The sequence below is a fragment of the Mustela erminea genome, chromosome 7 (genome assembly GCF_009829155.1).
Source record: "Mustela erminea isolate mMusErm1 chromosome 7, mMusErm1.Pri, whole genome shotgun sequence".
In the NCBI taxonomy this organism is placed as follows: Eukaryota; Metazoa; Chordata; class Mammalia; order Carnivora; family Mustelidae; genus Mustela; species Mustela erminea.
In genome coordinates this window covers 65530352-65545776 of record NC_045620.1, presented here as the reverse complement: position 1 = coordinate 65545776, position 15425 = coordinate 65530352, and the positions used below count along the sequence as shown (strand labels likewise).

The 15425-nt window shown below is 45.6% G+C and overlaps 1 protein-coding gene across 7 annotated transcripts in view; it reads right to left on the bottom strand.

Annotated features, from left to right (window-relative positions):
- The window catches only part of THADA (THADA armadillo repeat containing), a 329048-nt gene that overhangs the window by 84996 nt on the left and 228627 nt on the right, over positions 1-15425 (bottom strand). The gene's annotated exons all lie outside the window — the stretch shown is intronic.

The window sequence follows — 15425 nt, the reverse complement described above, 5'->3', positions numbered from 1 at the left end:
GTGACCAGCGTAACAGAGAGAAAGGAATGGAGGGGAAGGAGAGGAGGAGGGAGGTGGTGGTGGGGAACACAGAGGATCTGGGGCCACAAAGGAGGGAGGAAAAGAAAGGCAGAGAGAGGGAGGAAGAGAGGAAGGTGAGGAGGGAGGGAGGGGGAAAACAGAATCAGAGGCATCAAAGTGGTGAAGGGAAGCACTGTTTCCTTTACTTGTTGCTATAAAGTCCTTGCCCAGGATCAAGTTTTAATAAATTATCTTTAATAAATTATTTATTTATTTATTTATTTATTAAAGATTTTATTTATTCATTTGACACAGAGAGATCACAAGTAGGCAGAGAGACAGGCAGAGAGAGAGAGAGGAGGAAGCAGGCTCCCCGCGGAGCAGAGAGCCCGATGCGGGACTCGATCCCAGGACCCTGAGATCATGACCTGAGCCGAAGGCAGCGGCTTAACCCACTGAGCCACCCAGGCACCCTTTAATAAATTATTTTTAATAAATTATCTTGTTAGAGGCAAATAATTTATGAAATGCAATGATTTTAAGCAAAAACATTGGTAGATTTGTTCTAACTCCTTTCTTTTTCTTTTCCAGGTAATAAGCCAGCCTGCTCTATACTGAAGGGTATTACCAGGGCTATGCTTGGTATCCAAAGTGATGGTGGATATACTAAAAGCAAACATTCCTGAAATTAAATGTGCTACAACTTGAGTAAATTCCCCTATTGCACTTTTTCTTATAGACTGTTCATATCTTATACAGATAGCATCACCATTCCAAACTGGGCAAGACTTCACATGTGTGTACATATATACACACAGACAGCACACACACATATTTTACATAGGTCATATGTAAAATATTTGTTTCGAGTGGCTGTCAAAAAATCTTGAAAGCCGGCAACATGCAAGCAATCATACTAGAGTATGAGGGGCGGCCCAAAGGAGGGGTTCGACAGGCTAAAAATTAAGCATGGTTGAAGAGGGACCTGCTAAGTTAGGAAGCGACTTGGCAAAGAGCTGGAGAGTGAGGAGTGTGGGATACAGAACATGGGCAGAGTGACCCCAGCAGAAGCAGCAGCATGTCCAAAGAGCAGGGCACATGACACATCTGGAAAATAATAAGTGCAAAGGGGACGTGGGAGGGGAACGACAACAGGAAATGACAGCAGATGAGTGAAACACCCAAAAGGAGAGCTTCAGAGTGACCTTTAAGAGTTCAAAAGCTCCAAAGGGTTGAAGCCACCAGTGGGACTCCACCAGCCCAATCCATACAGGAAAGCTAGGATCCCCACACACTAGAGTGTGAAGTGTTGGTGGGCTCCCTAGAAGGGTCAGAGAGTTCACTCTGGACACACTATATTCTTCCAGAAGCATTCATTGCCGATTTCAGAGGGCTGGAAACAGCTGTTGTGGTTTTAGGCAGCTAGTGTCTGTTAAGGTCTCTAAGTCAAGAGACTGTATCTGGACTTCAACAGAGTGAGGGTCTGAGGTCTCTCTAATCCCCAGGGAACTACTCCCCCAGAAGCCTAATTAGACTCATGGCTTAACTTTATTAAGCTAAACACCTTTACCGAGCACCATGGGGGAACATCCTACTTGGGACAGAACAGGAGGGAGAGGGAGAACGTTCTGGCCTTGCAAAGCCTATGGCCTTGTTTTGTATGTGTATGCTGGAGAGTGTACATGAGAGAAAAACACAATGTACAAAAAACAGCGAGAGGGAATGTCATGGAGGAGGGGTCTGGAGATACCGAAGGATTTAGCCAGTGAAGGGAAGGAAGGAATCCAGTCAGGAGAGCTCCGTAAAGCAGATACGATGGCGAAAACATGCTTGCTACATGCAGGGACCAACGAAGACCAGGAAATCAAACAGGTGCCGCTGACGAGCTTGATGGCTGAGAATGACTGGGGAGCTCGAGTCCTAGCAGGGGCTCTAATCCTGGCTTCGACCAGGCTCACTCCTCCTCGGACCACTTCTGTTCTCAACCACGTCACTGAGCAAAAAGCACTAATAGCCTCGTACCAGGGAGCCAGCAGTAAAGTGAATAAAGTGATATCCCAGGGACTACCACCAGACCTAGAATAGGCTGTTAAGAAGAAAACCAGAAAAAGAGAAGGAAAGTAGGTGGGGAGCAAGGGAAGAGAAGACAGGTAAGAAGTGGGGGGACGGGCAAGAGAAGAATGAGAGAGGGAAGGTGGGGGGAGAAGGAGAGGGGGAAAACAGTCTAGAACATGTTCCCATTTTCTGCCACGGACCCCAGACTTGGCACATGTCCAGCCACACCATGTTCTTTATTGGATGTTCATTTCAGAGCCTGTCCTCTAGGAAAACCTTCCCTGACTAACCATCAGAAAACAGCCTCCGAGGGCCATTTGAATGGCCGGCTCGACACAGCGTATTTTGTTGACCTCCCTGGGTCTCCCAGAGATCCCGATGGCCATCTTTGCAAACCCAGGCAGTTCCCATCTCTGCAATGGTAGCTGCCCACAGAACCAGAGTTGTCTCTCTTCACATTTGGATACAAAAGGAAGAGCTCTTGCGGGTTAGGAGCTAGGAGGTACTTCTTTGATGCCAGCCACATTAAGTTATGTAAATGTAGAAGTGTAAATTAAATAAAAAAGAACCCCTCTCTCCCTTCTGATTTCCATTTTTTACCACAGCCCCCAGCCAAGCAACCATCACATGACATTCCTGGAGCAACAATAGGGGATTTGTTTAAACCAAGATGCCAAATGGTCATGAATTGCAGAATATATATTTTTAAACAAGTGATTTCCCCCCACTGTAACATCCAGAATTTAGCTCTACGCTGCAGGCCAGCTGGCAGTGGCATGCGGGGTCTGGCTGGCTCCCCAGGACTGCTCATTTACCTTGCCCTCCCCTGAGGGGGTGTGACGGCAGAGCTGCATTTTTATGGTATGCTCCAACTTCCATCCAGCCTTCCTTGGTCTGGAGCTTTGCAAGTGTTTATACTCACACCCACACGCAGAAGCTGCCCCGTAGCACTCCTCCTTGAATTTTCCTTTTAAAGTGGAGCCATCTTTGCGCCCTGCTCTGGTGGCTGACCAGTTTATAGGGAATTGACTGAGTTGCCTATGGCCAAAGCAAGAGACCAGGAGCTGTGAGTCTGTCCACAAAGGGGCCAAGGGTCCCCACCATGCCTACAGAGCACATGGGGTTTCCCCTGGAAAAGCAGCTTTTGTTCCGGGGAATGGAATCTGTGAAAACAGGGCCCCAGCCACCTTACTAGGGTTCTGGGTAGGGGCTCGGTGAGGCCCAGACGGTGTGTAGACAACATCAGGGCACTTGGCAGGTCAGGGCCCAGGCCATGGCCGCCTTGGCTTCCCTGGTAAAACCGCTACTCAAGAGGAAACCCACAACCTCAAGGCCAAGGTTTTGCCTTTTCCCAACATTAAGTTTCACCTGCCTTTTCAGAGGACCCCCAGGGAACCTCCCACACCCCCCAGAGGCCCTCATATTTTTCCATCTTTCTATTAGGCATCTTTTTCTCATTAATGTACTAACACTCAAGTTATGTGCAGAGAATAAGGAAAAAGAGACCTTGTGTGGGGCTTGGGATTTGTTCAAAGCCTGGGGAAATCGTTTTAGAGGGTGTATGTTTTTTATTCCTTTTATGAGAGATGCATGTTTCCCCCCCTCTGTGACTTGTTTAAAAGTAAAGTTTAATATGCTGCCAGAGAAATTGCTGGTTAATAACTTAATAAGCTATGTGCTAGGAATTATGGGAGAAAAGTAGTATCCAAGAAAACTTTTATTGTACAGTTTGGGGCTTGGAGGATATATAGCTTCAGTTATACAAAATGCTAACAGAAGTCCCCTTTATTTTCAAATCCCACTTTCTCCCCAGTATTATAAAAAAGGGATAAATAAGTGAGGCGAATGAAAACTTCTGGAAGCTGCATGAGAAGTCTGTATGCAGATCACAAGGTGAGAATTTCCAACAGCCACAGTCAACACAACTGTGCTAATGTGAACTTGGCAGAGCATACACTTGGAAATTAGCCCTGGCAAGAATAGTAATACTGATGATAATAATATCAACTTTCTTTTATGAAAAGTTTTGTCTTAAAAAAATATGCCTACCTTATCTTTATAAAATTCTTAAGAGGGAAGAAAAATAGGCATTATTATTCCCATTTTTTACAAGTCAACAAAGTAGCTTATGTAGCTCAAGTGACCCACCCAAGATTAGGGCAAAAACCAAGAATAGATTCAAGGTTTTCTTGACAAATTGTATCTCTGTGTCCCAAACACAATCAGATGCAAAATGAGACTTAGTGCCAAACAATGAGAGTATTTTGGTTTGTGGCCACATGCCCTGGTGTTGTGTCCTGCAGCCAGTCTGGTGAAAAGTGAGGCTCAGAGCACAGCTACTCCTGCGAGGGCCAACATAAAGGCCTGTTTTCAACATGGCTGATGACGTTGATAAAGACTTAATCATCTGACAGTGGATATTTCCTCTATTTGTTTAGCTCTCCTATGCTTTCACACTCATTTCACACCAAGTTCTTCCTTGCCCACATTGGGTTCTCACCGTCATTTTACAGGGTCCCATTTTACAGATAAAAACAGAGTCCCAAAGAGAAGGCTGGCTCCACAGGGTTGGTTACAGCTGAACAGGGACACTAGGACCCAGACCTGCTAACCTCTGCCTTTCCTCAACTCCAGCAGGACGCATAAACAGGACGGAGGCTTTTCCATCTGCCAAGTCGCTCCCAAAGTGCCCCTCCTCTGGTCACCCAGAAACACAGGGCGTTTGGGTTTAGGCGGGGAGCCCTGGATTAAAATCCTGATACCGCACGGGAAAGTGTTATTTCCAGAGGTGTGTAGGCCAATTCTATCACCAAAGAAGCCTGGGTATCGCAGGCAGCTGAGAGGGAGGAAAGAAAGAGAGTGGGGGCTCTGGAGGGTTCTTCTTAAAGCTGCTCCCTCGGTCCATTTATGTAAGACCAGCCATCCCCAAAGCCCTCGGGGAGACGGCAGAAGTCTGGCCACAAGGGACAAACGTACCCTGGCTGAGTCAGCTCAGTATGAGGGCACACAAGCAGGAGGCCAACTGAGGCATAAAGAAGCACTCCAGTCAGGTCTATGCCTTGCCCAAAAGCCTGCCTTCAGAGTTGCTGACACCAGTTAAGAGTACTGTCTCCAAAGATCACTACTGAAAAACAGTTGTATGATCCAGGAGAATTAACTTGTTTACATGTTAGAACTTAGTAAGATGTTAGCATGAGTCGCTGCTCAGATCAAGTGGCAGTGGCAGTCAGCTAGCTGAGAATAGATTTCTAAGGCGAGAGGACTTTGAATAGCTAAGCGTTGGACGGCAAGAAGGTATAGAGCATGTGTCCCTGTCCAAGGAGGGCAGTTCCTGAGAGAGGGTGCTGGGACAGCCCACGGGCATGGGGTGGCAGGATTTGCTACGAGGATGATCAGGCCATAGTAGAAGAAGGAAGTGGATCAAGAGGCAAAAAGCAAATTTGCTATTTATGCCCAACTTGGGCCACCTCCAGAGTCAGCCACATCTGTCAAGTAGGAAGAAGTCACCTGCCCTCTTGTGCCTAATTCCTCATCTACAAATACTAGTTTGGATTAGATTCCTGTTTTGAAATAGGAAGTCAGGATGCTCCTCTTTGTCCCTTTCAGAGCCCCCAGTGGGTGAGGGCCATGCAGGTGGGTCCCCAGGCCCCCATCCCACCTTGCACCTCGTATGTCAGCCCTACTATCTTCAACATGTTGAATTTCCTTTTTTTTTTTTTTAAGATTTTATTTATTTGACAGACAAAAATGACAAGTACGCAGAGAGGCAGGCAGAGAGAGAGGAAGGGAAGCAGGCTCCCTGCTGAGCAGAGAGCCCAGATGCGGAGCTCGATCCCAGGACCCTGAGATCATGACCTGAACTGAAGGCAGAGGCTTAACTCTGAGCCACCCAGGCGCCCCTTGAACTTACTCTTAAGCTTCTATTTGAAGAAAGGATTCCACGGGACTAGAGGATCTCTAAATTCCCTTCCTGCTATAAATTCTATGGCTCAGTGGTCCTCTTGGCACTGTTGAGAAGACAACAGGCAGGTGGTCTAAAATGCACACAACCAGCATCTCTACTCCCCTCACCAGCCGCCCAGGCAGGGAACAGGGGCTTCCAAGAGACAGAGATCTGGTTGATGGTTACTGGGGAGCTTTTGTTTACCACCAGGAGGGGCTGCATATTGTGTTGATCACTGGGAGGGGCTGCAAAGATTTAATACACTCCTCAGTGTATCTCGTGTGCATGGAGACAGCAGTGTACTTACCAGTGTAAGCCTGAGCTTACTGACTTCCTTTTAACTCTTGGATCAAATCCAAATTCCTCTGGCTGACATTTAAGGCCTGCCACAACTGGTCTCTTATCAAGTCTTGTACTGCTCTCCAAAACATAGCGTGTCTCCTGCAGCCCTCTGCCCTCACAGGCACCCAATATATCCCAGGCATTCCCTTCAGTGTGTCCTTGCACATGCTGTCCACAATCCTGACACGCTCTTTTCCCACCACTTTCCAAATCACACCAATGCCCCAGGACCCATCTCGAATATTTAACTCTCCAAGAAAGCAAAGCCTTCCCTGACTATTCCAGTCCACACTGTTCCCCGAGTTCTTGTACTTATTCTACGTACTACAGAATTACAGCTTCTTCATGGACGTCACCGTTGGTTGTTTCACATGGATAAGCTCTCTTTTCAACTAGACTAAACCATTACTAAGCTCTGACAATAGAGACTCCATGATAAATGCCTAAAGTGGTTCCCATGATGTTGAACGCTGTGCTAAGATTCCTTCCTTTGTACTTGGGCAGTGAGACCTTCACAATTTATTTAGCAACACAGGCTTTCTATAAGTCTAAACTCAGTCATTCTCCAAGCTAAGAAAATTAACCTTATCTAATAATTCCATCTCACCCAGCCTTTAAAGACGTTTCCCTCCTCCTAGAAGACTTCCTTCGGCAGCCTGGCCCCACAAGCCAGCTCCTGTAACACACTCTGACCTCATTTCAGAATTGACCAGATTCTTGTTTACAGTTAATTAAATCCATACCTGTCTTATTTACGTGGTTTTTGAAATAGGGACCATATCATTCATTTCTCTACTCCCTACTGTGTCCACGACACTGCTTTGTACTATTTGTGAAACTGAACCGGCTCCAATTCCTTGGGAATGGATCCATGTGTTGACTTACCCAAAAGACGGAGCATGTTACCTGCTAAAGGAAAAAAAATAAGCCACTATGTTAGTGTTTTACACAATATTACGAAAATGTGTTGAGGACACTTAAAGTCTGCGGTCCTTTGCAAGCCGGGCAATGACAGCATCGCCCAAATCTTCCAACAGCAATAACTCCATGAGCCAACAGCTACAAGTGGGGCAAAACAGACATTTCTGAGTCCTTTATCAAATTAATTGCCATTTCCAGGTTAGGTCTGCAGGTTTCTATATTTAAGAAGTAGAAAGCACCAGCAGTTGGCAGTGGAATTCTTGATGTGTAGTTGCATGAAAGGACTATTTTTATTTTTCACTGTAATATGAAGAAGCTTTGATCTTGGGCACCTTGCTCAAAGGCTCAGTTCCATATACCGATCTCTTGTGACTCCTTTTACCTGACTGGTTTCCATAAGCCCAGCCTGTCAACAAGAAATACCTCATATATTCTCAAGCTTCACTTCTTCTCAGACACCTTATTCCTTCAAGTCTTGACATATTTTTAAAAGAAATAGCTAATGAAGAAAATCTCTGGCACCCTGTCCATCGGTTTGGGTTGAAATGCGCTAACTTAATGGTTCTTTGTTTTTACAAAATACAAATAGGATCTTATCCCGAGATATCTTGACCTTAAATTTTTCTGAGAAGTCTGAAAGAGAAGCGGACAAATGTCAACAAGCTTGGGTCTGAAAGACACCAACTTCATTTCTCTCATCTTTCAAATATGCATGAGGCATAAGGAGACTTGAAGGAGGCTGAGCTGAAGGACTCAGAGTGGTCCTAATGGGAATCTCTCTCCCCCATAAAATCTGGGGGTGGAAAGAAAAGCAATGTTGAAAAAGAGGGGATGCGAGAGGAGAAGTGGGAAAACTTTTATATTTAGAAAAAAAAAAAAAAGGGGAAGAAAGAGAGTGAAGAAGAAACAAACCAAAAAAGCAAAAATCCAGCCCCCAGCAATGCCTGGAAACTTGCTATGTAACTAACCATCCCTGTTCAGACTTGTCTCCCTTACAGTTTTGGCAGGGACCACACATGATAGCCTTAAAATGCCACATGAGCATCAGAATATTTTAACAATCCTTCTTGACTGGACACTTTTCTACGGGCATGGGAGTAAAACAGCAACCTGCAGCTGTGGCAAAGGGCTGAGGTCTCTCTTCATTTCAAGCAGTTGCGAAAGGAGGACTCTTCTCCCTTTAGGGAGGGGAGCGACCCAGGAGGCGTGTGGGGTTTGGGAAGGGCGAAGGAATGGTGGGAAAATGGAAAGAGACCTAAACCCCAGTGTTTCTGCCTGGGAGGTGCAGGCACTTATGCGAATCAATCTGGTGGTTAGGACATAGATGCTGTCTTCAGCTGTGAAGCAAAACAGAGTCCCAAACCAGAAATTCTGCAGCTGGCCACAGGTCCCCACACCCCTGGGGCAGGACTGGGATCGTTGTACAAACGCCAGTCCCAGCTCTGCTCTAGAAACATATTTTCCTCACACATTTAAGTCCAAGGCCTTCAAGGAGCTTACCACTCTGCTTAGTTGGGCCTAGGAACTGAGAGAGAAAATAGGGAGAATGATGAGAGTACAGACAAGGCGGTGGACAGGGACAGAGATGCACAAGTGGCTGGAGGCATGTACTGGAGAGATGGAGATGTGGACGAGGAGTCCACAGAAGAGGGAAAAGGTGGGTGTCAGGAGCACTGATGGAGAGTGGAGAGATCATAGAGCTGAAACTTTTTGCAAGTGAGAATCAACTTGAGGTAACAAATCATTAGGTCTAGTACAAAGGGTGGTCCTCAACAAACATTAGTGCCCTCCAACATTTCTTCTCCCCATCAGGACGGTTTTACTCAAAACTTATTGCCCGAGCTTGCTTTCCTCATAGCCTTGGGATGTGTTCTTGTATTCCTGAGAGCCTGTTTTTCTCACCAGAATATCAGGCTGTTGTTTTCAAAATGATAATACTCTCTGCGTGTCAACAAGCACTGGTCCTACCCTCAGCACTGAGGCCACTGGGATGGCTGCCTGGGGAAGGGAGTGTGGGCTCCCCATAGAAAGTGCTGGGGCCATGCAGCCCCTACACGCAGGGCAACCCAGGGGGATGGGGAAAGAATTCCAGGCTGACACCTTTAGTGGTCTTAGCCTTTTCCTGTGTCCCCAAGCTCTAGCCTTTGAGAACAAGGGTGTGAAGGGGGAGTATTTCAAACAGGTGCGGTCCTGATGACCACAGTGAACCCTGGCCTTCAAATACATACTGTGTCCTGCGACCAGCAGCAGGAGAACTGCACGAGAACTCGTCAGATCATGCAGGATCTTGGGCACCAGCCCAGACCTACTGAATGAGAGCCTGCACGTTAAGGAGTTCCCGGGGTGATTCACATGCACATTAGGGTCTGAGGAGCACTGTTCTTGAAAATGCTTAACCTTTTGACATTCAGAAGCCTTGACATAAAAACACTGGACAGATGGAGGCAAGGGCAGGGGGGTGGGAGGGGCAGCAGAAGGAGCCCCACAAGGAGCAGGGAACTAAGTCCGTAGGATCTTACCTTTGCCCCAGTAGGCTGTGTGACAACAAATTCCCCAACTGCTCTGGGCAGCACTTTCCCATATATATGGGGATGGGAGTGGACTGCAAGCAACTTCAGGATTCCTTCTAGTTCTAAAGTGTGAGGTCCATGATTCCATTTGACAAGACTCTGTTTTGTTGCCCTCTCTACGCTGAAGTTTGGTTTTAATATGTAGTTGCAGTATTTAATACAGCTTGGCTTATAGCAGGGCTCAGTAAGTATTTGTTGAAAGAAGTGATACAAATACGAGTCTATTCTCTTCAAGCTACTCCTCAAAAAACAAAAAGGAGCCGTAAGCTTCCAAGACAGTATACCACCCCAGAGTACCAGTATAGGCACTTCTCAGGGCAACGGACATAAGTTAAAATATCTTGCTAAGGCAGCTTTTAGGTAATCTATCTGGGAAATTCACTCGTATATGAAACTACACAGTGGCGTGGCCCCACATTCTGGAACATCTGTGGAACGAAAGTGTTAACAACTGTATCTCCTGGGTAGCAGGCTGGAGTGATGGTCATTCCATTTTTCTTGAATGAGTCTATGGCCTCTGCAGAAAATCCAGGTGCCCTGTAACACGACTACTATTTCACTCAACACTCATCCTTCATCTTTCTCAAGGCGATGGGAGACACAAGGATGCACAAAACCACATCGGTAGTTCTCCATCTGACTGCATTTTAGAATCTCCTGGAGAGTTTTAAAACTACCAGTACCTGGCTCACGCTCTCAACCAAAAAAATAAAAAATTCTGGAGGTGGAACCTGGCATCAAGTTTTAAGACTTCTCTAGATGATTCTAATATGCAGCCATCAGCATGAGGAACTACTGACTGGAGTAAAAACTCACCATCAGCCAATCTGCACACTTCATAAATGCCAACAGCCAGAGTCACAAACTCCAGAACTCTTTCCATCTTGTGAAAGTACAACTCTAGGCCCATTCAACACTATCTCCTCATTCCCTTTCCCCTACCCCCTGTCAACCACCATCCTATTTTCTGTCTCCATGAATGTGACCACTGTCGGTATCTTACAGAAGTGGAATCATACGGTATTTGTCTTTCTGTGACTGGCTTCTTGCACTTAGCATGATGTCCTCAAAGTCCATCCATGTTGTAGCCTGTATCAGGATTTCCTTTCTTGTAAAGGCTGAATAATAACGTTGTCCATATACACTGCATTGTTGATCCCTTCATCCATCAATGGACACTTAGGTTACATCTTCCTTTTGGCTGTTGTGTATACTGCTGCTGTGATCACGGGTATACAAAAATCTCTTCAAGACTCTGCTTTCAATTCATTTGGGTCTATACCCAACTGAACTGAACTGCTAGGTCATATGGTAATGCTATATTTAATTTTTTGAGGAAACGCCATGCTATTTTTTTTCATAGTGGCTATACCATAAAGAGTTTTTAAAAAAAATAATAATAGCAGGGGCGCCTGGGTGGCTCAGTGGGTTAAAGCCTCTGCCTTTGGCTGAGGTCATGATCTCAGGGTCCTGGGATCGAGCCCCGCATCTGGCTCTCTGCTCAGTGGGGAGTCTGCTTCCCTTTCTCTGCCTGCCTCTCTGCCTACTTGTGATCTCTGTCAAATAAATAAATCTTAAAAAAAATAATAATAGCAAATACTCTCACGATACTGTTATGTAAAAAAAGTGAAGCTCTAACTTATATATATAGTCAAGCCACAACTATGTTAAAAAAAAAAAAAGGCCCAGGAGCAAAGATGAAGTAAGTATATATAGAAAACCGTGAACTAACAATAGTGGCTTCCACTGGATGTTGGTAAGAGCAGACTGACAGTCTCTTCTTTTCCAAATTTCATACTTGCCTAACCTTCTATGATAAGCATACGCTACACTGATGATGAAGAAAAAAAAAAAGTGAAAAAACATTTCGTAGGGCACATTTTTCCTCCCGGTCATCATGTCATCCATTGCACTGAGCCTGACGGTTCAGTGAGTTCACCACATTTTTATGAAGGGAAACACACACACAATACCTCTTCCTTTTAAAACCAAATTGATTTCTGAAAAATTTTAAGCCCAATATAGTGATAATTCTAACTCTCGATCAAAACAGTAAGTCTTTTCTCCTCTTAGGCCTCTCTGACAGGGCTTTCAGAAAATCCTTCCTATTTAGGCAGGGCCTGTGGTCCAGCTGGGGTCGCAGAGCTGGGGCCGGCCGTTAGCCTCCCCAGGGCGCTGCTGAGTGCCCTCCAGGGGTGCCCGCGGCCAGCCTCTCCAGCCCGCCAGCTACCCCAATGTGCACTCCGCTTGCGGCCTAGGTCCGCTTCCCTTTCCTTCAGTAGCTGAGGAACGGTGCTCACACCGTGAGAGAGACACTGACCTGGACGGAGAAGGGAGGCCTGGAGGCAAAAGGGGAAGGAACGTGAAGGATTAACGAGCTGACTTCCATAAAGATTTTGACATCTTGGAATGAAAAGCGGCCTGTAAGAGCAGAAGCCCAGGCCTCTACTCAGGCCACGTTGCCAGCTGGCCGTTCATCACCAAAAATTCCCCACAACTCCATGGCTATTGCTTAACCACCTCATATAAATCCCAATTAATCTTGCAAAGTCAAAACATAAATATATGACAAAAGTCTTTATTTTATGTGCCCTCAATTTCAGTGTCAAAATTTACAAAACTGAATTGATTATCCAGTGGCTCCAATATAATTTTTTTTTTTTTTAAACTTTCTTTGGGAATAAAAAGACAAATAAGTGACACCCTCACTAATGTGTATGTACTTAGTGGACTGAAGGAACTCAGGCTAATAAACTGTAGAAGAAAAAAGGTGTTGGTGCTAAAATTTAAACTAGCTTTCTTTTTTTTTTTTTTTTGGCAGTAACATTAATGTTTCATAGCTTATACTCAAAAGATACAGAAAAGCCTTAGTAGGCACAAAGGAACATTTATTCATCTTTCATATGTAAATTGCTAGGGACATAAAGAGCCTCTTGAGCAGGGGAACTGGGAATACTCCACATTGCAATGTCTTTCATGGGAAAGGCAGGTGATAATGTGAAATGGTGGTCAGCTTCGAGAAGGGCCCATCAGGACCCAGAATGGGCTCCTGTGAGCATGGAGGTGTTAGTGCACGCACTCACCTCCCAGGGCAATGACCTCAAAGGACCTCAGGGACAAGGCAGGCATGTCTCACAGGACAGGCTGAAACTTCGTCATTTACGTTCAGTGTTCTCCTTTCCTGTTCAGGAACCTCAAGGTTATCATGCTAATGATACGTGGATAATACAGAGAAACTGATATATGGCTTTAGAAGGGATGGTGCTCTGCCAGTGTGTTTTCCTCCCAAACTTTATTTCAGGCTCTGAACACATCCTGATTAACACAGTAAAAGTGCGAGGGGAGCAAGAGGAAGCCTGGTGTTAGGAACCACCTACAGACCACCCACAAAGTATAAAGTTCACACTTGGATCATAAAGAGTGGACTGTACTGGAAACATAAAAGTGGCTTTCCTGGACTCTGGGCAAGGAAGGTGGAAACACAGTGAATTGCGGTGATTCATGCTTTTGTTTTCTAGAGCTGAAAAAATCATGGAGAAAAATAAGAGAAGGTGTGTGTGTGTGTGTGTTGGGGGTAGGGTAGTGATGATGCTGAAAGCCTCACAGGAAAATTGCAATAGGGACCTAAGGGAAAGTTAAAAGAGGACAGGAGGACCCCTCCAGCTGAAGAGGAGGCTGATGGCAGCTTGGTCATCCATCTTCAGGCACTGACCCCACAGCATGAAGGTCCATTCAGAGGGTTGGCCTGTGACACCATCTCCTCCTTTCCGTCCAACAAGAAGGGATGGGCTCAAGAAGCCAGTAGAGGTTGAATTTCTATGAAACCCATGAAGGGGCAGCAGTCTAAGGGGCAGAAATGCCTATAAAGCACTTGCAGAACAGGAAATTTAGGATTCTGTCTTGGGGTGGGCCTGGCTAAAAGCAGAGGTTTCATTCAATAGCATGGCTCCTGGAGACCCTGACTTCCTGATCCCTACACACAAAACCTAGGGGGACCTGGCCGGCTACTGATAAACAGAAGAGAGCACAAATGTGATCACAGTTCCCTATTCTCCCAAGAAAGGCAGCCTAGGGGAGTTACCTCCCCTAGCCACACAGAAGGCAATGATACTAGGCTCAGTCAGAGAATCAGTTTATGGCCAGTCAACTCCTGCTCTCTACATGAGAGAGAGAAAACACAGACTGGTCTAAAAAACGAGAGTTAACCATCACTTTACGGGCATCTCACACATGAGAGAATCTCTCCTTCAGTATCTGACCAGAGCTATAGGTGCTTAGACAATACGTGGAGACTCACACAACCACACACCGAGAAATCCTTCAATGGCTCCCTTTCACCAAGAGGTTTCCTTGAGGAGCTTTCACTGTGTGGCCTCCGTGGATTTCCGTAGCCTTGTGTACCTTCTACAAGGTTCCAGAAGAGCTGACTTGTTTACCACTCTCCATGTTTGCCATGCCATGTCACACAGCCACATCTTTGCTGCTGACATTACCAGAGCCCAGAATGCCTTCCGTGCCCTGGCCACTTGCCAAAATGTTGCTCATCTCTGGAAGGCCCTTTGCTGCCCCTCCTCTGGGCTACTCCTGGGCTCACTACATACACTTTTTATTTCCCTTGCCATATGTGATGACAATTATTTATCTACACATCTTTCTCACCTCCTGGATTTGAGTTCCTTGAAACCAGAGCTAGTTTTTCTCTCTCTTTGCATCCCTTCCATCTCCTAACACAAAGGTCAGTGTGCAGCTGGTGTTGGACAAGACTTTGTTGGATTACAGTGACTTGTGGGCCTGTACTGCCTGTTTTCTGCCTTCGCATATAAGGTGGAGAACCAACAAAAGTAAGCGAAGGGACATTTTTTGAAAAACGAAAAGGCTGGTACGTTAGACAATCAATACATTGATTTCTAATCGAATGCAAGATACTTTGGCATGGAATGTGGTGGCCTGTGGGCCTCTTGTGCTGGAATGTACAGAGGATGTACAGGGGGCCCTCGCAGTAACAATGTGCTACCAATATCAGTCTTGCAACATGGGTTTGACCATATTGTTACAAAGGGAACTCCCTGTGTTTTGAATGAAAGATTCTTTTTATTCCCTCTTTCACATAGTAAATGTCCTAAGTTCTAGAATAAATGAAGAACAGCGAGAATGAAAAAACAAATGTCCCCACCCTCCTTTGCCTCGATTATTCAAGCTATTCTCCTGCCTACCTAGAAAGGGGGCAATCTGTACGTCTTTTTCTTGTTCATGCTCTACTGGTCTCTCTGTGCCTGTTCAAGTCTCACCCCAATCTCTAATCTATGAACTGCCGTGGCACCCAAGAGTTTGCACCACATGATTGAGTCAATTACTGCCTTTTACCGCCATGATATTTGACACAGGGCTGGGCACATGGCAGGTATTAATAAAAACAAGCTGATCGGTGGACTGATAAAAGGCCGTATTACAAGTCCCACAGCCATATAACCGTTTCAGAAAAACTGTCAAGAAAATATTTTTCTTTCTTTCCCACAACCCAAAGTTCTAAAAAGATAAATACTCCAATAAGTTTAGAAAACTCATGCCAACGACTTTTTAAAACTCCCACAACT